Here is a 25,664-nt window from a genome sequence, read left to right as displayed (position 1 = left end):
TGGGTAGTGTGGTCTGGATAGGCTGGATAGTGTGGTCTGGATAGGCTGGGTAGTATGGTCTGGATAGGCTGGATAGTGTGGTCTGGATAGGCTGGTTCCAGGTCTCCTGAGCTGCAGCAGAACTATAGGCTTTCTTGTTCAGGTTGGGCTCGGAGGAGCCCTTGGGGATGGTTCCTGCTGGACTGCAGGTGGCATTTGGGAGGAGCTCAGATCTCCGGGGATCTCTCTTTACAGAACTGCTGGTGGCCCTCAAGCAACAGAGACTCCTCTTCCAGTGAACAAGACAGAGCTGCAATGCCTGACAAAGTGAGAGCTGATCACACACTGTCTTCGTGACTAGTGTTATGTCAAAGTGAGATCCTGAACTTCAGTGGAGACCCAGCGACAAGGTCTTGGATGGTTACTGGACCAGCGTTCAGTAGACTTTGGGGTGTGTGGTATATATGCATATGTAGTGTGTGCGTGCGTGCGTGCGTGCGTGCGTGTGTGTGTGTGTGTGTGTGTGTATGTGTGTTTAGCCCAGACTGTGAGGAGAGGCTGATGAAGTTTACTGTGTGTGTGTGTGTGTGTTGGGTAGGGATCAGGAGGAGGCAAGGCCAGGGCTCTGTGGCACAACACAAACTGGGGGAACCCTCAGGTCTACAGACGACACCCACTTTGTAGTGCAGGGGCCGTTTTTCGTGTTGGAGCAGTCAGTGCCCTTCTCGGTACACTGTTGCTGGAAGTCCCCAGGTCCCGGTTTGGAGTTTCTGTCCTTCTCAGGACTCCCCTCATCTTCTAGCTTCTTCTGCCATTTCTCCTCCTAAAGCCCCTTTCTTGACTTTTCCTCCACAAAGACCGTCAGTGGTCCAATCAGAAGGAAACGGCAGCTGAGATTAGGTGCCCGTCTGAGCAGCGTTTTCTCTCTGGGCTGAGACTTGCTCTCCATGAACACAGCCCGAAGTCCTTTTGGAAAAGGCAGCTCTGTCTTGTGCAAACAGAATGGGCAAATCCGGTTTGGGGTTTCCCCAAATTGGGAAAAGAAACAACAGAGTTTCCACGCCAAGTCCAACGAACAATTGTCCCTCGAGAGGCCATCACCTCCAGCAGTTTTGCTCAGGACCGAGCTCTTTTGCAGTGCTTTGGCCTTGTCCCAAGAAGCCTGACTTGCCTGCTGTGCCCAGGCGCTGGTTGCCACCAGCTCCCCCGCTCGCCCCAGCTAGCGCTTAGGTTTCTGTTTACCAGATTCAGCTGTTGGCCCATAGCCTGTTCTGGAAATGGTGTGAGGTAGCTGAGGCAATCGGTACCCAGAACTGTGGCCTGGGCTGGTCTGTACTAGCTTGGCATGCACGGGGTAGGGAAGAGCCCAGTGTTGAAAGGACATACAGGCTCACCCTCTGAGTGTGGCCCAGGAGGACCAAACCGGGCAACAAGCTCACCAGGCAGCTTTGTACCTACTGGGACTGAGATGATATTCACCAATACAGGTCTATCTTTTAGGTCTAAGTTTTAAAATATCCTCCTGGTTTTTTGTTTTTGTTTTTCCTTTTGAGACAGGGGTTTCTCTCACTCTGTAGAGCAGGCTGGCCTCGAACTCACAGAGATCCACCTGCCTCTGCCTCCAGAGTGCTGGGATTAAAGGCATGCGCCACCACCTATCAGCACAGACTTATTTATTTATTCATTCATTTATTTATTATATAGTGTTTTGTCTGTGTGTATGCCTACAGGCCAGAAGAGGGCGCCAGAACTCATTACAAATGGCTGTGAGCCAACATGTGCATTGCTGGAAATTGAACTTGGAACCTGTGTAAGAAAAGTCAGTGCTCTCAACCGCTGAGCCATCTCTCCAGCCCCCTCCTGGGTTCTTATACCATGGTGTGATGATTAGTTTTATGTCAACTTGACATAAGCTAGCCATTTGGGAAATGGGAACCTTGACTGAGAAAATGCCCCATGGGAAAAGGCAAGACTGCATTTTCTTGATTGATGATCGACGTGGGAGGTCCTAGCCCCCCCTGGGCACCAGTATGGCAGTGTCCCAAGAAGCCTGTCCTGCCGTGTCAGGCTGTGCCTGCAGAGACAGAGTCTAGTGACCAAGGACAAAGAGTAGGGACCACAGTCTACTTGCCTCTCCTCAAACCAAGAGCCTTTCTGCTGTGAGTCCCTTTATGGCAACACTAGGGGAGCAGACAGCTGTGAGCTCTGCCCGGAACTTCAGATCCTAAGGCAGCCCTGAGAGAGAGAGTGAACTGTCCTGAGGGACACTGTAATGACCCCCGAGAGAGAGTGAACTGTCCTGTGGGACACTGTAATGACCCCATGCATCATAGCCAGGCTTGGGGCTCCATCTGGAGTGAGGACATGGGTGCTGGCATACCCACCCTAGTCCAGATCTCCTGGGGACAAGGACAGAGGATGTCATGCTGACTCCACAGGTAAAGAAATGAAGGCTCATGCCGGGCGGTGGTGGCGCACACCTTTAATCCTAGCACTCGGGAGGCAGAGGCAGGCGGATCTCTGGGAGTTCGAGACCAGCCTGGTCTACAAGAGCTAGTTCCGGGACAGGCACCAAAGCTACAGAGAAACCCTGTCTCTAAAAACCAAAAAAAGGGCTGTGGAGATGGCTCAGTGGTTAAGAGCTCTGCCTGCTCTTCCAAAGGTCCTGAGTTCAATTCCCAGCATCCACATGGTGGCTCACAACCATCTGTAATGAGATTTGGTGCCCTCTTCTGGCCTGCAGAAATACATGTGGGCAGAGTACTGTATACATAATAAATAAATAAATTAAATTAAAAAAAAACAAAAAAAAGAAAATAAAAAGAAAAAAGAAAAAGAAATGAAGGCTCTGGAAGGGCTGGGCTCACAAAGTGTATGCTCTAAGCTAGGAGAGCCAGAGTCAGGGCCTGCTTGCTCAACATCAGTGCCCATGAGCAGGAGTGTGGGCAGAGAAGGCCGAGACTCTAGTGACAGTGAGACGAAGTGAGACCGTAAATGAGCCAGATGCTATCTGTGATGGGGGAGGAGCCCTCAGCTACTACTGCAGGTGAGTCTGGTGGGAAGGGACAAGCGTGTGGGAGGCTGTGAGCCCTCAGCAGGCTGGAAGTGTGGATTTCCTCCGGAGAGTCCCACTCCATTCGAGAAGCCGCAATCCTGTGGAGGCTGTCAGAGGCATTTTTCACCACATCCTACTCTGTTACAGAATCCACAGCCCCGCAGGAAGTCTGCAGGTGCTCAACAAGCCTTTGCCTTGGTGTCTGAGGTACGGCTCTACTCCAGGCTGTCTCTGCATCTCTGTGAGGGAGATGACGAGAGAATGAGACCAGACTGGGAATCTCATGGTTTCTCTCTAGAACCGTGAGGTAGCACCGCTAGCCCCAGACCTGACCCCTTAACTATGCCAGGTTCCTTTCCTAGTGACTGTCATTAGAATGGCCTTGCCTGGGTGCCCTCTCCTACCCTGCTTGCTGTGTGTTTTTGCTAGACAGCCACCTCCTAATTGCTTTGCTTTTGTGTTCATCAACATCCCCTACTTTGCTACTGCTATTTGGATTCTTATGAATTTGGGATCTGGGCCAGTGGCAGCTTCTTTACCTGTACCCAATGTGTAGCAGAAGTCCTGAAAGAGTAATGGCATCCCTGTGTCACCCTCCCAGGAGACACAAGACAAAACCTGAGCTGACTTTGCCAACTGGCAAGGGGTCTGAGGAACACAGGAGGGTGTGATTGGAGACACCAAGAGAATTGGAATGATTTTTCATGTGTGCAGAAGGGAGTGGGAGGAAGGAGCAGGGTTCTCTTTGGCTCTGCAGGGGGAAACATGGCTGTTATGGCTACTACAGCTGCCAAGGCCAGGTATAGGGCTCTATGAATTTGGTCTTCTGAACCAGGATCTAGTGTAGAAACTGAAGATGGGGGTCAGATCCCGGAGGTCAGGGTCATCTCTGGAGGGAGCTGATCACAGGGACACAGTGTCATAGCAGTGCTGATAGCCACACAGATTGGTCATTCTTTCTGGATTCAGGCTGTGCTGTGGGGTACCAAGGAGGAAGAGGAGGCTAGGGATTGGCGATCCCTGGACCCATATCCCTCTTAGATTATCTTAAACAGTCTCTGGGGTTACTGATATCAGAAAGCGACTCTCCAGAAAGCTGGGACAATTACAGTTGGGTAGATCTGATCTCACCCAGACTCTCAACCCAGACTTGGTTCTAGGAAAAGCAGCCTGCACCCCCCTGATGGTCCCTTGCTTGTCTTTCCCTCAGACCTGGGACAGTGGGTTGCAGGAACAGGACACACGTGTACGGTGGAGGCCCATCCTGTCCTTTGACTCTTTCCTCTTAAGAGATTAAGGAGCTAGGCTGTGTCTCCTAGGAGAATTATTTTTGCCCATGGCATAAATAAACCCCCAAATCAGCTCTAACAATCATAAAGACAAGCAGCTTCCAGAGCACAAAGACAGAGGCAGGAGTAGTGAACAGCCCCTGCTCCACGCCAGCCTTACAGAAGTGGCAGGGACTTGTATTCAAATCACCAAGGAACCGGGGAAATGGCTCCTCCGGCCAATGTGCTTGCCAGGCAAGCATGAGACTGGAGTCTGATCCCCAGAAAGAACCTGCAATCAAAAAAAAAAAAAAAAAAAAAAAAAAAAAAAGTTGAAGCTGTATTCTGAGCATAGGAAACCTCAAAGCCTGCCCCCACAGTGACACACACTTCCTACTCCAACAAAGCCACACCTCCTAATAGTGCCACTCCCTCTGAGATTATAAGGGCCAATTACATTACAATTAAACCACCACAGCCACCTTTTGAGAAGTAACTTCAGAAGCCACCAAAAGCCTCTACTTGGTTATTGTAAGGACACTCAAGTTCAGCTCTCTGGGGGAGCCCATGACTCAGGCTTGGGGGTGTGCGAGCCTTTCTCTGAATTCCTCTGTATTACACCCACCCCCACCTGCGCCAGCTTAAACCTAAGTTAACCCTCTTCTTCATCAACTCCAAGTGTGCTTCATAATCTTTCTTGCCGGTTCACCTGAGCCAAGGTCTCCCAACTGAACTCCCCAGGCGGCTACTGCAGGTGGCAGTGTGGAGCCAGCCCTATTAGCCCCTCGGCAGTGGGAGTTTTTAACCCTTTCTCAGGCATGTGGTTAGCATTTTTTTCTTTTTCTTTTTTTTTTTTTCTTTTTGCCTTTCCACGGGTTGTCTTTTTGCTATTGACTCCTTCACAGCTTTCAGGTTTGTCTATGTTTGCTTCTGTTGCTTGTGTGCTTGGTGTCATATCCAAGAAATCCTTGCCAAATCCAAAGGCGGCTCTTAACCAGCAGGTGTGGACGGCCTACCCCGCTTTACCGCCCTTCCTCTGCTCTTGCTGGCTCTCACCCAGTGGAACGGCCACTGTTCCGCGCAGCAACAGGTTTAGCTGGTGAGGAGTCCTTGCTCGGTGTGGGTTCAGGGATTTCTATGGTGCATCGGCAAAGGAGAGAACTCACTTGGTCCTCCTGTCTCAAGACTGCTGTTTGGGAGTAGACCCACAAAGCATAAAGATTGGGCATTGTGGGAAGGGGCATAGCCTCCCACAGCTAAGGCAACTCCCATCCACCCAACACCCACTTTTAGAACAACAGAGCACAGACCATGTGGGGTGCAGTTTTGAAAGCTGCCACTTGGGGAGCAATCCGTGTCTTCTACGCTAATGTAGTTTAATGTCTTGTTAGAAAGATTTCAAAATCAGAATCAACATTTGGGAAGAAACAAAATCTTTTCACGCACTTAGAATTTGAGCGGCACCAAAAATGACAGAGCTGAGTCCTCGGACAGTGCCCTGGACCCCGGAACTTCCTTACTCTTCAGTGCTGCTCCTGGGCTGCTTTCCTTCCTGTCTCTGCTCATCCCTACTGCCCACTGACCGTTCCCCAGTGTCTGTCCCAGGCTTCCCTCCTGTACACATCCTTTCCTACCAAGGTCGGCAACAGGGACTTCTTCCCACGCTTCTCTCCTCCCTGCCCCCTGGGTTCCCCATTCCACTGTCCTTCCAGGGAAACAAGAGCCTTAATGGCATTGTGGGGCTTCAGTTTCCTTGTTGGGGAGCCAAACCACATCTTCTTTCTCTCTTAACATAGGAACAGGAAACACTGGCTCAGCATCAGGTTTGTTTGTTTATTTATTTATTTATTTCCCTTGGGCCAGAGGTTAAAAAGCCCAGACCAAGGTAGGCACAGTCTGTGAGGGACCACCTAGATGGAAGAGCTTTGTTTCCTAGGTCGCAGGGAAATCAACATAGGCCTTTGGGCTTGGCTGGGAAAATCTTAGACCTTGATCTTTTTACTCCATTTAGTTTTTTAGCCGAACATCTCCTGCAGCCTTCAGCTGGCTTATGCTGGTACTCCACGCCTTTCTCGCTCACAGGGGCCTGATGGTGAATACTATTTCCCACACAGAGAACTTGTCAGCAGGACCTCGAGCTCCGCAGATGCCACCATCTGATCCTGATAATCCATCTTGGAAAACTACATACTTGCGCTATCTGGGCTGAAGAGATTCATCCTCCCTCCCAGTTAGCCTTCGGGGCCTTGGGGCACAGACACCACACCTACTTCTGAACCCTGGGCTTTAGCCTTGGGCCTGTTTTCTTTTTTCTTTGTGTGTTTTCTCTTTGGGGTACCTAGAGACAAGAAAAATACAGTGAATTTGATACTATCTGATCTGTGATTTAACAGACAGCAGTGGGTGCTGGCTGAGCCATCACTCATCACTGGGGAATGCATTCTGCTGTCCTGTTCTGGCTCCCTAATCTGTGCACTCTCAGCAGGGCACAGGATTCACACTTAGGTCATGTGAGGCTCTCAGTGAGGCTATAGCTGTAGTGCGTAGCCCCTTGCTGGCCTCCAACTCCAGATGGTTGGCCAAGCCTCTATAGCTGCATTCGGGAAGGTGCTTCTATCGGATTGTCATTTAAATCAGTAGAGTTTGGGTGCAGACAACCCCTGAGCCTCATGCTATGGGTGACTCCCTCCAGATGTTGACATCCTTGGAAGAAAAAGTCCATGTTCTGGATGAAGCAGGAATCTGTTAGCTGATGCCTGTGCATCCAAACTCAACACACGTGTATAATGTAATATATTATACAGCACACACACACACACACACACACACACACACACACACACACACACTATGAGCTCTCTGCATTTGGTTCAAATCCCAGAACTTCAGCCTCTGTGAGGTCTGGCCAGGCTAACCCAAATCTTTTGCTTGCTTCTCAGGTACATGGAGGTCACACATCTGTCCCCACTATCTGGCATCTGGGCAACTCATAATAAATTTTAAAATGATTTCCCCAGGAGCTGAGGGTAATTATGACAGTCCTGGGACAGACAGGAGATCCTGTCCTTGAGCAGCCCAATCATCCCCACTGCTCCTTCTAAGTTCTAAAACCTCAAGTGAACCAAGGCAGTGGGGCTCTTTCTGCAGCCCAGCATCCAGGACAGAACCCATTGATAATACTCCTGCCAGGGCAGTTCTGCTGTGGAGATCGGGTGGCCAGCTGCAACCTTCCTTTCCCCTAACTGCCGGCAGGAGGGAGAAATAGCCAGTGGTTTCCAGTCAGGACATCTTTCCTGGTTGTCACTGGGTCGGAGCCAGCTCTTCCTTCCTGTTTCAGTTGGCTTCAGTCTGTTTATTATCTGTGCAGTTCTCTAGGGGAAGATCAGAGAGCTGATTTCTTCTCTAAGCAGCATGACGTACCGGGACCCTTTGCTCTCTAGGTCTTCAGACAGACTCCAAATGCCCAGCCCCTCCTGCCCCTGGGTAGTACACGAGGGCCTGGTTGGTGTGAGAATGGGGTCCAGGACCAGGTGGGGTGCATGTGAGGGGCGTTCGGGTGGGTGCGGGGGATGAACAGGGGTGTGCGTGTGTGGGGGCTGCATGGGTGAAGAGGTAAGGATGGGCGTAAGATGCGGGGTAAAGAGTAGGGTGTGGGGGTGTAGGGTATGGGGAGGTGAGGAAGTTTCTAGTGCTGGTTCGCCTGACCAGCGGGAAGATGACCCCTAAAGAGCACCAGGGACCAGGCGGAGCACCGAGGAGTATGGGAAAATCAAGGACAGCTGAGCAGTACCAGCAGGCCCTGGGATCAGCTAAGAAAGGAAGAGGGAGGAAGCAGACAGGGCCTGGGCCAGAGGAGGAGTTGAGGTTTTCTGTCTGGGTCCTGAGCTCTGAGGATAGCAAAGGTTCCCTTCCTCCTCTCAGGCTCTGAGCCCCCAGGGCAAGGGAAGGGACAGAGTGTCACCCAAAGAGGCTCAGGAACCATTTCTTCTATTCTGTCCTCATCTAGGCCTAGACCCCGAGGAACAACAGTAGCTTTAGAACACTTTCCGTATGCGAACAGCCAATCCAAGGCAGACCCCCTCCACATCTTCTCATGCTCTGGGCTCCTGCCCTTGCCGTCCTGCCTGGGGTCTGGAGATAGCCCTCTAAGCCACTTGCTCTGCTTCCCCTGACATGTCCATAGAAACCCCAGGCTATGCTCCTGCTCACACCTTCCCTGGCTCCTCTGCCCCTTGTTCCAAGCCCTCCCTCCTGGAAGCCCTGGTGGGAACCCTCTGCTGAGTGCACTTGGTTCTGTATAGCCTATGAGCTCTCTGTCGCTGGTTCAAACTCCAGCCCGTACCTGTCTTACTCCACTTCATGTTTTCATCAGTGATGCTATTCTGATGAGGGTACAGAAGTCCCAGGGCTGCGGTTCTAGCCAGGAGAAGGGACCCTAGAGAGGAAGGAAGAAAGAACTAAGACACCTGTGGAGACCCAGGACTCTGTGAGCACCATGCCCAGAGTGTCCAGAGCCACCAGGGTATCTGCTATGAGTGGGAGGGGCGGGGCCTGCGTGGAAAGGAGAGAGAGGGTCACAATGATGTGTGGTAGGCCACAGGCAGGAGATGTCTCAGAATATGCACACATCCCTACAAAGGCCAACAGGGACTCGCTTGGATCATGCTGGAAAGTTTGGTTTGGTTTCTTACATCTTTTTAAGTACCCTCAGCGTTTATGGAAGGCAAAGCAGGCTGACTGGGACCCGCTCTGCTTGTTCTGGACTCAATGTCACTCTATTGGTGACCAGCTGATGGGTCCCCCCACCCCCCGCCTCAGAGTCTCCCTCTATGGGCTGAACCTGGTAGCAGAGGTACCCACTAGCAACTGTGGTAAATCAGGGGGTCAGGCTACCACAGCTGCAGGCAGCAGCCTGGCCTTGAAAGGAGGGAGTGCCACACTTTCTCAGCTTTGAGGGGCAATGGAACCGAGTGGGTCCTAGGTCTGTCATCAGTCCAGACGAGTGAGCCACATCTGCTGGTTGAGGACTTTAAGCACAACAGTTTCCCGGGGACTCTGCCCATGTCATCTGTGAACCCACAAATGGCTTGTGGTTGGTAGCATTTGTAAACCACGGCTTGGCCAGAGTTTCTTTCTGACCACATTCTCCCTCCTACTAGGCAGGAGGTTTGGGCCGCCATCTCACAGTGACAAACAGGTGAGGAAGGGGTGAAGGACTCTTCCAGACAGATGATTGGTTCCGAGACCCGGGGCTGGGGTGTGGAAAGCAGCACCAGGAGGAAAAAGGGCCCGTGAGGGAGGTCTTCAGTGACCCCCCCCCCCGTTGACACCCACAGACCTTGAAGGCATTGTCTACCGCTGAACCTCACAACAGAAGACAATATGTGAACCCCTGCTCCGATTCATTAGGGGATTACTGCAGGCCCATCCTTGCTGCGTGCTGCCCTCCTCTTTCTATATTCATTGAACTGTAGAGTCTGAAGGAGCTGATTAGGGAATGCGGGCTCTGAGAACCTGACCAGTGCCAAGGAGGGTGGGCAGTAGAGGCAGGAGGGCTCAGGCTGGGTTGTTACCTGCTGTTGCCTGTTTGAAACCCTTCCAAAGTTTCGGGCGAGGGCTGTCTGTCGTCATGTGGCATGCAGCTGGGATCTGTAGTGTGGCCGTGCTGTGAGGAGAACGGCTCCACCTGCAGGTGGCTGTGACCATACTTTGTCCTCGGGTCTCCTTCACCTCCATGGTAGAGGCTGTGTGCTTATTTATTGGTAAGCCCTCAGCCTCTGACTGGGCTCCTGACACACATAAGGGGTTCAGTAATGATGTGGAGAATGAATGAACTCATGTCACATTCACCCTTCTGCTTGAGGTTTGAGCAAGAACACTAAGTTACAGAAATGTATTCCTTATATTAAAAAAATTATTTTGTGTGTGCTCCTTGGTGCATGTTTCTTAAGGGTTAAAGAGGAAATGTTTAAAGGCCTGCGTGAAATAGAATGACTGTAACAGCACTTAACAGCTGCTTCTTGGTAGCTGCTCATGCAATTTACTAATCTCAGAACCCTGGGATGAGAAAATGGTCTTCCGCGGATACACTTGGACAGCAGCCAGACATCTCATTAGTGTTTATGAGCCCGTCATCTTTGCGTAAGTGCTCGTGGAAATGCATCACGTAAGCTTTTCACAGTGAAGAGCTTGGGGATCCCCTTTTGGGCCCAGATCTACTTCAAATGCAATTTGGAAAGAGCCAGTTGGGAAAGCTGTCTGATTGCAGGATGTTATTCCCAGGGACGTCTGCGGGGCAGAGCGAGCCTCCGGATGAGACCGCAGCTGAGCATTGGCTCCAGCTGTCTGGGCAACTGCCTGGGAGTAGAATACCTGCTCGGCCTCCTCTGGCCGCACGTGTTTCTCAGAGGGTCGGAGTGGGCTCTGGGGCTGCGCTGAGCCGCAGAGGATGCGGGCACCAGTCAGTAAAGCTTCTCAGATTTAGGACTAAAGTTAAAAGATGTGTAGCAGCCTGTGTAGTAGCCTTTGGCTCCTGGACACAAAGGTGCTTCATATGTCTGGGTTTAACCAAACTCAGGGTCTCTGAAGGTATCCATAATTACACCACGGTGAGGGAAATAAAGCACAGATGGGGGTAATTCCATCTGGACCAAGTATATATCAAAGTAGTTGTTGTTATTGTTTGGGAATAAGGTCTTACTGTGTAGCCCAGGTTGGCTTTGAACTTGAGATCTTCCTATCTCAGATTTCTCAGTGCTGGGATTACAGGGCTATTCCACTGTGCCCAGCTCCTTTCTGGAGTCTGGATTGCTGTAGCTGATTGAGCCATTACTACCTTCTGCACATGATAATTGGTCTCCACAGAGGCCCTGGAACTCGGTGTTTCCAGAATGAAGACCATGCTTCTCCCCAAATCAGCGCCATTCCTTCTGGCTCCCCAGAGACAGTCTGTTCTGTGCGTGAGAGTGGCTTACACCTCTCGTGTTCGAGCTCAGTGATGTTTATTGCAGCCACTTAGGAAGTTGCCCATCTCTCAGATACTAAGTCCCTGAGAACAGGCAAAGACCTGTGTGTGATTAGCATATTTACCAGCAGATTGAGAGCCAAACTCCTGCAGCTCTTTGGCTTGCTCGCCCCATGAACTCTCTGGAACTCATGGTCGTCTCTCTGGCCCTGACATCCGCACCCACGGCTACTGCCTCCCTAGTCTGGAAAGGTACACAGTGAAGCAAGGATGTGACCACCTTCCTGACATCAGGGACTTTGGTCCCTTGGACTGGCCTGCTGGTTTTTATGGGGACAACTGGCTTTGCTGTCCTTGTTTACCACATAGTCCTCCCCACGTTCCCCCACCCCCTCCTTTCTCTGTAGCACATGCCCTCCATCTTCACATTGCCCTGTGCGACACAGAGAGACAGCACAGGCAGTAGCTGAGGGGAAACTGAGTCCTGGAGCTGCTGAGGGAGGGGGCTGTGGACTCCAAGTTCTCCTGTCACAGGTCACCGCAGTCCCCTGGGCTGAATTTTACCTTTTATCTTCTTAAAATGTTAACGTACTATACAGGCTCCATCCTCCTCATCCCTTTCTGGGAATCTCCCCGCTTTTCTATCTCTCCCAGGGGGGCCATTTAAATCTTGCTTTCACCATTAGCAACATTTGGAGCTGAACAACTTTAACCTCTGAAATGGTTCGGGCTGAAGTTGTTTTTTTGTTTCAAGATTTCATGCTTATTTTTTTCCCAGTTAGGACCCTGATCCGAACCCTGCATTTCAGATTGCACATCTGAGCTTTGGGCCCAGGCCAGTGAGCTCATACACAGTATTTGTCTTGGCTCCACTGCCTGACCCAGCCAGGAACACAGGCTGGCAGATCAGAGGGGAAGCAAAGCCCAGTGTTGACTCTTGCCAAAGATGCGGTCAGCCAGCCTAGGGCTCCAGCAGCTCCCTTGGGGACCTCCAGCCATGCTTGCTGGTCCTAGTTAGCATCCGTAGGTCTTTGCTGCTGGCTTCTGTTCTGGTTAAACCCAACAGCAGTGATGGCTGGGTAGAGATGATCTGAGCAACTGGAGATAGACCGAAAAGGCAACAAATCTTCAAAACTCTCCCTGGGTGGGGGGGGGGGCTGGAGAGATGGCTCAGTGGTTAAGAGCATTGCCTGCTCTTCCAAAGGTCCTGAGTTCAATTCCCGGCAACCACATGGTGGCTCACAACCATCTGTAATGAGGTCTGGTGCCCTTTTCTGGCCTGCAGGCATACACACAGACAGAATATTGTATACATAATAAAATTAATAAATATTAAAAACAAAATAAACTCTCCCTGGGCAGATGTCATGGCCATATCCTAGGTCTGGCCCAGGCCACACGGTAACCTATTGTAGCACTGAAACGGGCCCATCCCATTTGTGGGATCTGCCTTCCTAGGCTGCGTGCACTTAATGTCCACATGTGGCTGATATTCCTCTATGCTACGGGAACCTAGGCCCTGCGAGCTCAGGCTACAGAGCCTAGCCTGGAAGCACCCAGTGCCGGAGACTGTAGGATGCAGCTGTTTGGGGGCGTTGAGAAGCTTTCAATTCTGTAGACAACCGTGGACACTGAACTTGGGCTGGGCTGTGACAGCATTCATGCCGCATTTAAAGATATTTATTTATTTATTTAGAGATGGGGTCTCTGTATGTTCTGGAACTCACTGTGTAGACCCGGCTGTGGGACCACCTTGTAGAAATATCCTCCGGCGAGAACAAAGTGTATTTTGTTTAGGATTTTGCTCCATGGAGATCCAAGATCTGGAGACAGACCCAGAGGAAGCTTCCAGCGGACACCTGGTAGGTGGGTGGGGGATAGGGCGGGGTGGGGTGGAGTTTAGGGATTCTGATTTGCAGTCTGCCTGTTGAGAAGTGACGACAACATTCCCACAAAGGAGTTGTGGGTTTTCTGACTGTGTGAGGCCTGTATTCGGTCCAGGAGTCTACTAAGTGACAAGAAGCATCTCAAAATGAGGGGTCTGGGAAAGAGCAGAGGGGCACAGGCCGGTCGGGTAGGCAACAGTCTGGAAACCCAAGATGGGTGCCTGTGTAGTGGCGCTTTATCTCTCCTGCACCTCTGGGCCTCTAATAAGACCCCTCCTTTGAAGGCTGGATGGTTTCTGCTGAGTGTGTTTCTGCTGAGTTACTGGAGGAGAAAAGGGATTAATCCATTGCCCTTCTCAGAAGTCAAAAATTACAAAAACAAACAAACAACCTTTTGGAAGCTGGAGAGAGAGCGCTTTAGAGCACGCGTTGCTCTCCAGAGGGCTTGGTTCACAGAACCCATTTCCGGTGGCCTACACCTGCATGTGACTCCATCTTACAGGGGATCCGACCTGCCTGTTCTGGAGCCTAGGGCACTTACACACATGTAAGCATACACTCATATATACACATATGTAAAAATAAATATTTTTTTTAAAAAAAACCCAGTTAGCTGAGTGGTGATGGCACATGCCTTCAATTCTAGCACTCGGGAGGCAGAGGCAGGTGGATTTCTGTGAGTTCGAGACCTGCCTGGTCTACAGAGTGAGTTCCAGGACAGGCTCCACAGGTACTAAGAAACCCTGTCTTGAAAAACAAGCAAAGCAAAGCAAAGAAAAAAATCCTCAATTATTGTGAAAATTGTACATGGCATAACATGATTGCTTTTCTGACTAAATCACTCGGTCCAGCTGCTTTAGTTTGTTCTGTATTTTTCTGGCATATCAGGGCAATTCATGTGATTATCTTCATCCAATGCCTGTCACATTTTCCTGGGGACTCATTGAAGCCACTGAGAGAATTCTGTAGTAAGAATAACCTCTTCAATCTTGGCACTTCATCTTTTATTTCTGTCTGCCTGTCTGTATATATGTATGTATGTATGTATGTATGTATGTATGTATGTATGTATATATGTATGTATTGCCTTGATACAGATTTTGGTGGATTTGGCCAAGGGAAAGCTTCATAGGACTGAGCCCAGTGAGAGACCACACGATCCTAAGACTGCGTTGAATTTGAGTGTGGGCTGGTGAAACCTGGGGTGTGCCATGGGAGTAATATTCCTACTGAGTCAGGAAGACTTACTGCGAAACTAAAAACACAGACCATCTCATTCACAATATTTTAGGGCGTAAGGGCAAAGGAGAAGATGTAGCTCAGAGAAAGGGCCCAAAGTTGCACGAGGTGGGATAAGTTGACTCAGCACACCTGAGCCTGGTGATAACGGGAAGGCGCTGTATACAGAAGGCTTGGGGTACTGACCTTAGGGGATCTGACCACACGTACAGAAAAGGAAGAGGGCTCCTTTCCTAGACCCCAGCACTCACTGCACTACACTTATGAAGATGAAAATAAATGCATCAAAACCATCAGGCTGTTCCCCTAAATACGGATGCTGGAAAACAGGCTTAGACTTTTCATTGCATTTATTTAGTGCGTGTGTGTGTGCGTGCGTGCATGCGTGTGTGTGTGTGTGCGCGCGCACACACGGTGTGGAGGTCAGAACACAACCTACAGGCTTCAGTACTCTCCTTCTACCATGTGGTCCTTAGGAATAGGACTCAGCCACCTTTATCTGCTGAAATACCTCACTGACTAGATATTAGAAAAATTCAAATTAAGTATGTGGCATTATAATGAATTCAAACAGACTACACTGACAAAAATAGATAGCAAAACATACAATTTTAAGTAAGGAAGCTGATATAAAATGACAAATGCAGCATGAAGCCACTTACTAAATGTTTAAAATGTCACAGAGTAACAGGGTTTACGGCTGCGCACCCACAAAGCCCTCAGTGTTAAACCATGCATGCGAATGGTACCCGTACTTCAGGTCATGCGGCTGTTTTCCCCAGGGTCTCCTGATCTCTGAGCCCATGTGCTGCTAACTCCCTCTGGCATAACCTAACCTGGATGGGGGTCAGAGCCCTCATTTAAAGGTTTTTCTTTAAATTTAAAGATTTAAATGTAAATTGCGAATTTAAAGGTTTGATATCTCCTGGGGATGTAGGGACAGCCCAACAAGCAGAGAAGTTTTCAAAACAGGTGATCATACTTGCTTCTTAAGGCCAGGAAGGGGCTGAGCAAGGAAACATTTCAGATGCAAGGCCCAGGGCTGGGCTGGGTCCTGGCCTTCAGAGGCGCGCCAGTGGAAGGGAGCTCAGGGTGCAGATGGTGGGCCCGCGTGTGCCCAGGGCCTGGCCAGCTCCTCAGGCTTCTCTGGTCCGAGTTCCTTCCCGTGCTCACATTCAGTGGCTGTGTAAGCATTTGTCAATGAAAGAGAGTGAGAGCCTAGGCCTCTCTCCAAAACCTGTCTGACCAGTCTCAACTTTGCTCAGCCAAGATCCTGATTTGTCCTTGGCTGACTGCAGGTGTCCTGACCTCTGTACAGAGCAGAAAGGTGGCAGTTCTGTGCCCTTCAGAGAGGGATGAGTCTGATGCAGAGAGTTGGGGAGATGTATCCGCTAAGAGCATTCCCTCTGCCAGATCCCAGACAGGACTTGGAAAAGGTCAAACAAGCTTTGGGAGTCTCTTTGGTTCTACTTGTGTCAGGTCACCTCCCAGGAACTTTGCTAAGTATCTAGAGCAGTGGTTTTCAGTCTATGGGTCATGACCCTTTAAGGTCGAGCCATCCATCCACAGGGGTCACATATCAGATATTTACATTATGATTTGTAACAATAGCAAAATTACAATTATTAAGTGGCAACGAAAATAATTTTATGGTTGGGGTCACCACAGTGTGAGAAACTGTATTAAAGGGTTGCAGCGTTAGGAAGGTTGAGAATCACTGCCCTAAGTAGTGAGTGGCCAGGCCGGTGAGGTAGCAGCTTTCTTTCTCTGGGATTTATTCAGTGTTATAGAGAGAGGGGCTTACTTCTGGAGAGGCCCATAAATCACCCACCACCACTTTAATTTCATTTTTTTTTAAAAAAAAAAAATCTTGTTTCCTTGATAGAAGTGAGCCGAGATAAAACCAACAGCTTACCTGCTGTGGGAAAGCCTTCAGGTGCCAGGCCATGCCCTCCCTGTCCCAGCTGCCAGCGGAGCAAGTTGACCCCTGGGAAAAAAGCCACGTGCACAGTGACACCCCTTGTCCCTGCTCCCTGAGTCGCTAGGAAACAGGCAGCTTCCTCCTTCCTCCCCTTGTGCCCAGGTAGCTACCCATTTTCACACCCCACTTCAGATAAGCATGAAAAGGGATTCCTGTGGGAAAATCCCTGACACTTTGGTCTCTGGTAGGAAAGCAAAGAGCTGCAGCAAGATCTCTACCTGTGATCCTTGCAAACCAAGCTGGGTGCCCCTGCCGCTGGTTCCACCACAAACGCTCACGGTCCTACTGAGGCTAGACCCCACCTGGGAACAAGGAGCAGCCAGAACCTATCCTTCAGCCTCCCCATCTGTCTACCGCTTCTCATGGTCCTCCTGGAGTGTCAGCAAGGCCCTGTCTCTTGTAGATGTTTCTTTTTCAGCCCTCTCGGCCAGCAAAGACCAGATGGACAGAAGGTATGCAGCTGACCCCTGACTTACAGTTTATGACTGGACTGGTTTCCCTGCCTGCTTTTGTTGTTGGGGTTGGTGGAGGGGAGCCGGGCCCCTGGTAGGGGTGTCTGCGGCAACATGGCTTCTGATATCCTTACAGGGCAGCTTGGCTCTGCCACTCACTGGACCCCAGGCTGTAGTGCTGGTTTGGAGTCAACTGGAGCAGGAGGCCGCTCACACCAGACTCTGCAGTGTCACCGACTGGTCCATCCGTGACTTGCTCTACTGAAGTCCTCTCTGACCTAATGGTAAAGTTGTCCTGAGAGCATCTGAAGACGAAGTACTCCTGCAGCAGTGATCTGGGCCAGGCAGTCATGACGCTAAGGGCCCCAGAGGGCTGAGAGCTACAGACACTCAGCCGTGTCTCTGTCCATGGGGAACATCCTGCCCAGAGAACAGGGGGTGATATCAGGCCTGAGGAACCCCATATCTGCCATCAACGCTTCATTAGCCACACCACCACCATCTTCTCTGTGGGGCATGGAGCAGATGCGACCCTACATGTCATGGGGCCCCCACATTCTCATTCATTTCTTCATTCTTCAACAAATGTTTGCTGAGGGGTGGCTGCTTTGCTGGCGGGATTCACACTAGAGTGGACAGCAAATATCACGAGGTGACTGTGTCTGTGGTGGGGTTGTGACAAGCACTGGTGCACTGAGACTGCACAGGAAGATGGGTAAGGAAGCCTTTGTGGGGGGGGGGGCTGACACACACACTGGTCAGCACCTAATATAGATCCGTGCAAGAGAGCAGGAGGAAATGTCTTGGGGCTGTGAAGGTCTTGGTGAGGTTGAAGGACTGAGAGGAAGCTGGGTATCAAGAGGGCGAAGGGCAGAGGGCATCTTAGCAGACTGAGCTGTATGACATAGGGCTTTCCAGGCTTGAGCGGCACTGCAAACTTCAGCCACAGTGTGAAGTTATTGGAGGTTTTTAAACAGGAGGACTTAGCCTGATTTGCATATTAAGAAAGATTGCCCAGCTGCTGGGTGAAGCCGCCTTTTAAAAGCACAAAAATAGAAGTAGGAAGAGCGGCTCGGAGGGTATCACAGCAATCCAGGCAGGGAATAATCACTGTTATTATCCCCATTTCTCAGAGGAGCTCGCAGCAGGTAGTAACGCGGCGCTTCCATTTCCATGGCGAATCTGCGTGGAAGCCTTTCTCCTGTCACTTCACAGGAACTTCAGAGCAACCCTGGAATCTATCAGCTAAAAACTGGTTCCTGGCCTAAAACGAGTCTCCAAGACATTGGTCCTAGGTAAGGTCAGACTTTATTGGGAGCCCAGAGTCTGTCCTAACCCTAGGCTTCTTGACCTTTCTGGGTTCTGTCCAATTCCTGAATCCCCAGGCAGAGTTCCTCAGGTCAGAAGGAGTAAGTGGAGTGGCCAAACTAGGTAGTCAGGTCCAGAGTCCTGCTGACCAGAGCCTAAGGGGCCTGGGAGGAGCCAGGGCGCTAGGCTCTACTAGAGCTACGCTATATGGTGAACACAGAACATGAGACATGCTTTGGCTCCCAAGTGCCTAAAATCTAGTCCGAAACAAACGGAAGACTTCAATAAATAATTGAAGAATGTGCTGCAGATGAAAAGGCACATATATAAGCAAATAACTTTAGAGGAAGCTGGGTCTTTTCCTTGGGACAAATGGATCTGAATACTATTTCAAGGACTGTCAGTTGGACCGTGACGGTCTTCTGGGGCAGTTACTGGCCTGCTTAACAAAGTCACCCACATTGTTTGATCTACACTGTACTGAAGCAGTCCTTACCCAGTGCCCCCATTACTGCCCAGCACCCCCCCATTCTTCGTGTCTAATACAATCACGGCTCTGTTGACCTCATGAATTCTGTGTCTCAGGAATTTGGAAAGTCAGAGTGGGGATGACTGGGCTCTGACTCAGCATGCCTAAGCCTCAGTTCTGAAGTCCACTGGCTGGGTGCCAGAACCTGGGACCCCTCGACAGTTCTGTGGCAGGCGATCTGGCTGGGGAGATGCCAAAGCTGAGCTGAACCAGCTGCTGTTCAGTGTGTTTCTATGGGGTCTCTCCACGGACTGGAGGATCCTCACTGCAGCTGGGCTCCAGGAAGTCCCGCTTCAGCCACATAAATCAGAGCTCCCATTGTGAGGGCTATAGGGAAGGCAGAAGACACTTGGCTTTTATGTCCCACCTGAAGGTACCGCCACTCTAGTCACCAAGGCATGGCATGGCACGAGGTGTACTAGTGTGTGTACCCACACTAGGTGGGTTCCAGGGCCCTGCCACACACTGAAGGGAACATCAATATTCAGCAAGTGAAGACCACTCTATTGTGAAGATTTAATGAATCAAATCAGGAACCAAGACTTGTGCTGGATAGTTTATAGCTATAAACCAAGGGCAACAGAGACATCTTTGAATGAATAAGAGCACAGAATTGTGCTTTGGGATAATCAATAAAATGCTGAGATTTTAGCCCATGGACCAGAACACAGAAGTACTTGTTATTACCTTGGGGAGGGGTGTGGAGAAGAGGACCTAGCTCCTGAGTGTACAACATGAGCAGGGCTGTTGTGAAGACAAAGGGAGGGCATCAAGTGAGGTGCCTGGCCAAAGAGCATCGGCGAGGATGCTGTCCGGAAGGTTCGTTCTCATCAGGTTTAAAGGAGGGAGAGAAAATGTTTACGTGAATGCTGCTTTCCAATGAATCTCTTCTGATCAAGGCAAGCCTTATGTTTGGAAGTATTTAGGGAGAATTAATAGTTACTATGTGCTTGAGATAAAAATAGAAAGAGGTTGGGGAGAGAGAGAGGGAGGGAGGAGGGAGGGGGAGGGAGGTAGAGAGAACAAGAGAGAGAAAAAACACTGAAAAAAGAATAAAAGAGAGAGCCCTAGAGAGGAAAAATAAGAGTGTCCACCTGAGAAACACCAAGGAAAGTGTGCTTTGGCTGTCCAATGCTCCCCCGAGTCTCCAAGGTTATCACCTTCAAGACCGATACCAAATTTCTGTTGTTTCAGAGTGTTTGACAGAGAGGAGTAAGTCCCTGTCAGAAGAAAGATGCGATGTGGGTGTGCACTGCCTTAGGTGTCTAGCACTGTGATAAACACTGACCAAAAGCACCTTGTGGAGGAAGGGGTTTATTTGACTTACGTATCTAGGTCGCAGTCCACTGAGGGAAGCCAAGGCAGGAACCTGGAAGCAGGAACTGAAGCAGAAACCATGAAGGGACACTGATTACTGGCTTGCTCAGCCTGCCAACATATATCACCCAGGGCACCTGCCCAGCAGTGGCACCACTCACACGTGCGGTGGCACACCTTTAATCCCAACACTCGGGAGACAGAGGCAGGCAGATCTCTGTGAGTTCAAGGACAGCCTGGTCTACAGAGTGAGTTCCAGGACAGCCAAAGATACACAGAGAAACCTGTTCTTTAAAAAAAAAAAAAGCCAAAAATTAAATAGAAAAAGAAAAATAGAGTTTAAAACAAAGCCATGTAAAGATGAAGAATACCCAGAGAGTCCGGACGCTGCATGTTATTGTGTTGTCTTTAAACTGTTTGTGTCAGGTTTACGAAAATCAACCAATCCCTAAAGAAAACAATTTAGGTTGGCCTGACCCCGCCCATCATGTTTAAAGAGTTTTATAAGACACAACTCATCCACTATGAAATCTGCAGATCTAAAGTGCAAATTGGGTTATGGATGGTATAAACACAGCCATGGAACCATCAGTCCATTCTAAATTAGATGCTCTGGACGTACTAGCTAGCTAGGTATCCAATCAGCAAGTTCTGGGTTTAGCAAGATACGCCAATCAGTAAATGAAGAGGACTAAGGAAGAGAACACTCAAAGTCAGTCTACGGCTTCCACATGCAGGTGCATATGTGTTCCCAGATACCCACATTTGAACATGTGTGTGTGCAACACACACACACACACACACAGGCAGGGGGTGGGAGAAGGGGAGGGAGGACTCCGTTCCCATTAGCAGTCACCCCCATTACTCCACACTTCCCAGGCAACCACTGATCCACTTCTGTCTCTATTCTGGATATTAGTCACAAACCCATGCAAAGTGATTCTTCCATCTGGCTTCTTTCTCTTTGTGTGAGATTCTCAAGGATCATCTATCTGTGTCTCAGCCTCACCCCTCCCCAATGAGGGATAGCATCTCATCGCATGCGTTTCTCATATTTTATTTATCCATTCAGCAGTTGATGGATATTAAATGGTTCCTATTTTTAGTTATATGAATAACACTGCTGTGAACATTCTTCAACAAGCTATACACATACATATAAGTATACTTCCCCACCCCCCACCCCAAGGCACACTTGAACACACATAGACACGAATAGAATGCTCTTCCGTGTTGGGAATCCAGTAGCCTACACAGCTTGAGTCCCTGCATGGCACAGTAAGGATGCTGTTTTCCCCGCTGAGACCAGTGCAAACCTGGGCAGCTCAGCAGCTTCCTTCAGTTAGGCTGTGAGTTCCGACTCAGCCTGGGGTGAAGAGTCAGGAAGTTGACCCCATTCTGGGAATGTCTCTTAACCTTCCTGGGTGTTCCTCGCAGTTGCCATGAATACAATGAGCAACATAGTCCTACAGGGCTTCTCGGCTCTAAATTCCTTGAATTTTGTCCTGTGTGCTGTCTTCTTGTCAGGCGTGCCTAGGGCATGCTTCTGGAAGGCAGCCTTTTCAGCTGGAGTCACTTCCTGCCACGTGTCCTGCAGACCTCAGGGTCTGGGCCAAGTGTGGAGAAAGGGCAAAGAAGGGAGGCAATGAAGGGGGTGAGGGATAAACTCCAGACTTTCTTCCTTCCTGTGGACTGGTAAGGCTCCGGAAAGCCTGCTTCCCCACCAGCCTGTGGTCTTCGTGTGGAAGTCAGCTTTGCTTAGGCCTGTCCCACCGCCCCCTGCTCTCACGTTCGAGCTTTGGGATGGCACAAAGATGTCCTCAGGCTAAAACGGAGGAGCCTGTCAGAAAGCAGCCATCCAATGACATACGGGCCCATTGAGTATTTTGCACCTTCAGGGAACTGATGGGAAATACACACAGGCTCAAATACACACCTGCAGGGAGCAGGCAGGGAGAGGAGAACATCAAACACCCTGGTTACGCACTATCAGCGCTACCCCTTGAGGGAGCCCACCCCCGATGTTTCCTTACTGCTTCCCTTGTCCCACAGATGGTCCTCAAAGGGTCAGGCTGACTCTGCAGGCTTCCTGTCTGAAATCCTCCACTGGCCAATAGCATCCCAACTCCTCAGCAGAGTCCAGAGGCTCTGGCTGGTTCCTCCACACCTGACCTCGCTGGATCCCATGCAGGGGCTTCAGCACATTCTGCACACACAAAGTGTCAGGATCTCAGAAGGTGGTGACTCCGCCAGGGTCTGCCAAGAGGTGATTAGCTAGAATGGCGCTGTTAGCATGTCTGGCCCGGTGATCAGGACGCAAACTCATATAGCGACCCCCTGTGCGGCTAGGAAAGAGGGCATCGGCAGCCAGCCTGGGGAGGGGCCTCTGGAGGTGCCAGGCTGATGACTGCTCTCTCTCTGACTTCAGCCTCCACAGCATGAGGCATAAGCTTCATCTGAGGCTTTAGCTGTAGTCTGGATACCCGCATATCTGGTGGGTGGGTGGTGCTGTGCAGGCAGACAGTTAGCGGGTGCAGCCTTGTGTCTGCATTTTGCCTCACATGGTGCCCACGGAGAGCTAATGTGTCTCAGGGCACTGTGCCACAGCACAGGAACAGACATTCGCCCCTGGTGGGTAAGGGCTGGGTTCCCACTCCTTGCACACTGAGCCTGAGATCCCTATGTCCTCTCTTCCCCAGATCATGGACACAGTCCAGGGACAAAATTTCTTCCTTTCTCCTCTCCCACCGTCCAAGTGTTGCCCAGTGGCTGTACCCCCTATCCCTAGGGATCCAGAGGGGCCAGATTTCACCTCACCTGTCAGAGCTGCTAAACATCTCTGGAGCTAGCTCCCTGATGGTCTCGGTCCCTCTGATGCTCTTGAAGCCCAAAGGTTCACCCTAGAAGTCAGGCTTGCCTGTTCCCAGAGCCCAGATCAGTGTGTTGACACAAGGAGGCAGTCTCGACCCCACCACTTAGCTTTGTAAACACAAGCAGGCCACTCCATGGCTAAGGCAGACCGTTTAAAACAGTCATCTGGATTGAAAACATGTTACATCACTTTTTTATCTAATGCTAATCTTAAAAGGAGTAGTAGATCCAGAATATCTGTGACAAGCAGTGTACTCTGGTGGGCACACAGGAGGTGGTGTCTTCCAGGCCATGGGTAGCTTCCCTGAGCAGAGATGGATATAAGATCTGCCCTACAGGTTGTTTAGCGGAAATGAGACCCGGCCGTTGCTAACTAGGTGTTGTCTGTGGCTTTGTGAGCTCAACAACCGGAACATAGATTGCTGGGGAGGTGGCGGGGGAGGCAGTGTGGGGTGGAGGGAAGTATGGCGTTCAGGGCTTAGAAAACAAAGCTGTCTCTGTAGGCTGCCTGGAGTCACCACAGGCTTTTAGATAGTGAGAGGCCAGAGAACACTGATGCGCAGGAGTGGCTTCTCCCAGGCCCATGCAGGAGTTCGGATTGAAATAAAAACAGTGTCACCCTTGCCAAAGTTCCACGTCACCAAACAGAATGTGAGCTGTGGTCAGACCTTCCAAGAAAACAGGAGAAACAAGAAGCTGCAGCCAAGTTCCACACGCAGGTCAGTTCCAGTTGGCAGGACACCGAAGCGCTCTCCTCCCAGTGCTGCAGAGAGAAGGTAACCTAAAGAAACCTGATGCCAACGCTCAGTTCCTAGTGTTTAGCCTCCCGGTCTGCACCTTAGAAGGAATTTGAAACATCCACTCAGCTTCTTGTTCATTGTTACTTTTTTCTGTAGCTCTGTGCTTGTTGGGGCATGGTGGTGCCCGCCTGCCACCTCAGCTTTTGGGAGATGGAAACAGGGGGATCAAGAGTTCAAAGTCTTCTTTGGTGACATAGCAAGTTACAAGCCATCCTGAGCTATGTGAGAATCTGTATTAGAAATTCAAAGTATGCGGGTGGTGGTGGCGCATACTTTTAATGGCAGCACTCGGGAAGCAGAGGCAGGCAGATCTCTGTGAGCTCGAGGTCAGCCTGGTCAATCGAGCTAGTTCCAGGACAGCCAGTGCTACCCAGAGAAACCCTGTCTTGAAAAACCAAAACCACACAAAAAAATTGAAGTATTAGTTTATTAATTTAAAAATGAAACAAAACCCTGACCTCCTCCTTTTAGCCAGCAGAGCCTCCTCCTCAGGGACACGGGTGCTCACTCTGTTCTAAGATTTTGAATTGTAGTTTTGTCCTTGGTGCTCATTTTTACCCAGTTTCCCTTCAGTGGGAATTCTGGTTCCAACAATGGCTAACTGCTGCCTAAACCTAACCTAACCCGAATTCTTTTAACTCTCAGACCCTCCCACTAGGCCTCTGCCCCTTCACCTACAGGTTCCAAGCTGCAGTCACGTGAGGTGAGGCTTCCTCTGCACCTGACCTCTCTGCTGCTGCCTGTGCCCCAGGCCCTGAGCAAAGGCTGCAGTAGGTACCTGCCAACAAACCTCGCTGCAGAGAAAGAGAGAGAGATTTTAAAATACAGTAAATCTTCCATTAAGTGGCAAAAAATGATTATTCTCTGAAGTTGAGAAGGAGACAGATCTACTCAAAATCCAGTGAACCAAATCATATAAAAATGTAGAAATGTATAAGAGTCACTAAAGGATCAATCAAAGTATCATAATTCCCAAGTGATCTCTGTGTGTGTGTGTGTGTGTGTGTGTGTGTGTGTGTGTGTGTGTGTGTAAAATCCACACTAGTCTATATACCAGCTACTGGAATTGATTCATTGATTTCACAAGACTTCTTCCAGGTACTATGCTAGAGATACAAAAGGCAGTGGCCTCCATGCCGCAGCTTCCATGAGACTCTCACCCGTGGCTTGAATGCAGATGCTTTGGGTCGCCCACATGCTTTGGGTCGCCCACATTTCTCTCCTGGAGGGAGAAGGAGCAGTCACGGGTCCCAGATGGAGCTCTTATGGAAACGGACCGTACCAAGAGCCAGCGTTTCCCTCCAAGGCCAGTGGGTGAAACAGACTGTGCCCTATCCAAGGTTCGCTGAATTTGGAGAGGAGAGAGAGCTTTCACCCATTTTAGAGACCATAAATCCCAGTCGCAACTGCAGAATGCTGTGGACCTGCCAGTACGGGATCTCACTCTGTAGCCCTGGCTGGCCTGGAACTTGCCAAATAGAACAGGCTGGCCTTGAACTCACAAACATCTGCCTGTCTCTGCCTCCCCATTGCTGAGATTAAAGGTGTCCATCACCACAGCCAGCCTTTAACGTATAAGTTTTTTAAATTTTATACTGATGAAATTATTGTAAAGCATGCATTTTAAAAATAACCACATCAAAAAAAAATAACCACATCAAGGAGAATAGAAAAAATATAAATCTACTAATTCTAATCATTATTTTAAAAGTATAAAATGTCTCTATTGAATGATTTACTTCTAAACTAAAATGGATCTTAGTTGTTTGCTAAAGAGATCGGCTTTCCTGGATTCTGAGACAGGGAGATACAAAGTACTTTTTTTTCTTTTCCAAATTGCAAGCTACAAATTCAGTTTGCTTCTGAGCACAGAGGAGGGTGGATTTCTGGAGAGCTCACAGAATGTCCTTGTTTGGCTGTGGTGTTACATATTCAGAGGTAAGTGTGCACCGTGCACGTGTGCGTGTGTGTGCGTGTGTGTGTGTGTGCGTGTGTGTGTGCAGGTGTGTGTGTGC

The 25,664-nt window shown here is 49.9% G+C and overlaps 1 long non-coding RNA gene across 1 annotated transcript in view; it reads left to right on the top strand.

Moving 5' to 3' along the window:
* The window catches only part of LOC113455891, a 44,404-nt gene extending 24,907 nt beyond the window's left edge, over window positions 1-19,497 (top strand). The window contains exons 3-4 of the long non-coding RNA XR_003376824.1: window positions 16,561-16,824; window positions 16,961-19,497. This is a non-coding gene — a long non-coding RNA (uncharacterized LOC113455891). The remainder of the gene's footprint in view (window positions 1-16,560; window positions 16,825-16,960) is intronic.
* Window positions 19,498-25,664: the final 6,167 nt, after the last annotated feature.

This window comes from Microtus ochrogaster, chromosome 4 (assembly GCF_000317375.1).
Source record: "Microtus ochrogaster isolate Prairie Vole_2 chromosome 4, MicOch1.0, whole genome shotgun sequence".
Taxonomy (NCBI): Eukaryota; Metazoa; Chordata; class Mammalia; order Rodentia; family Cricetidae; genus Microtus; species Microtus ochrogaster.
This window is presented reverse-complemented; position numbering and strand designations above follow the sequence as displayed.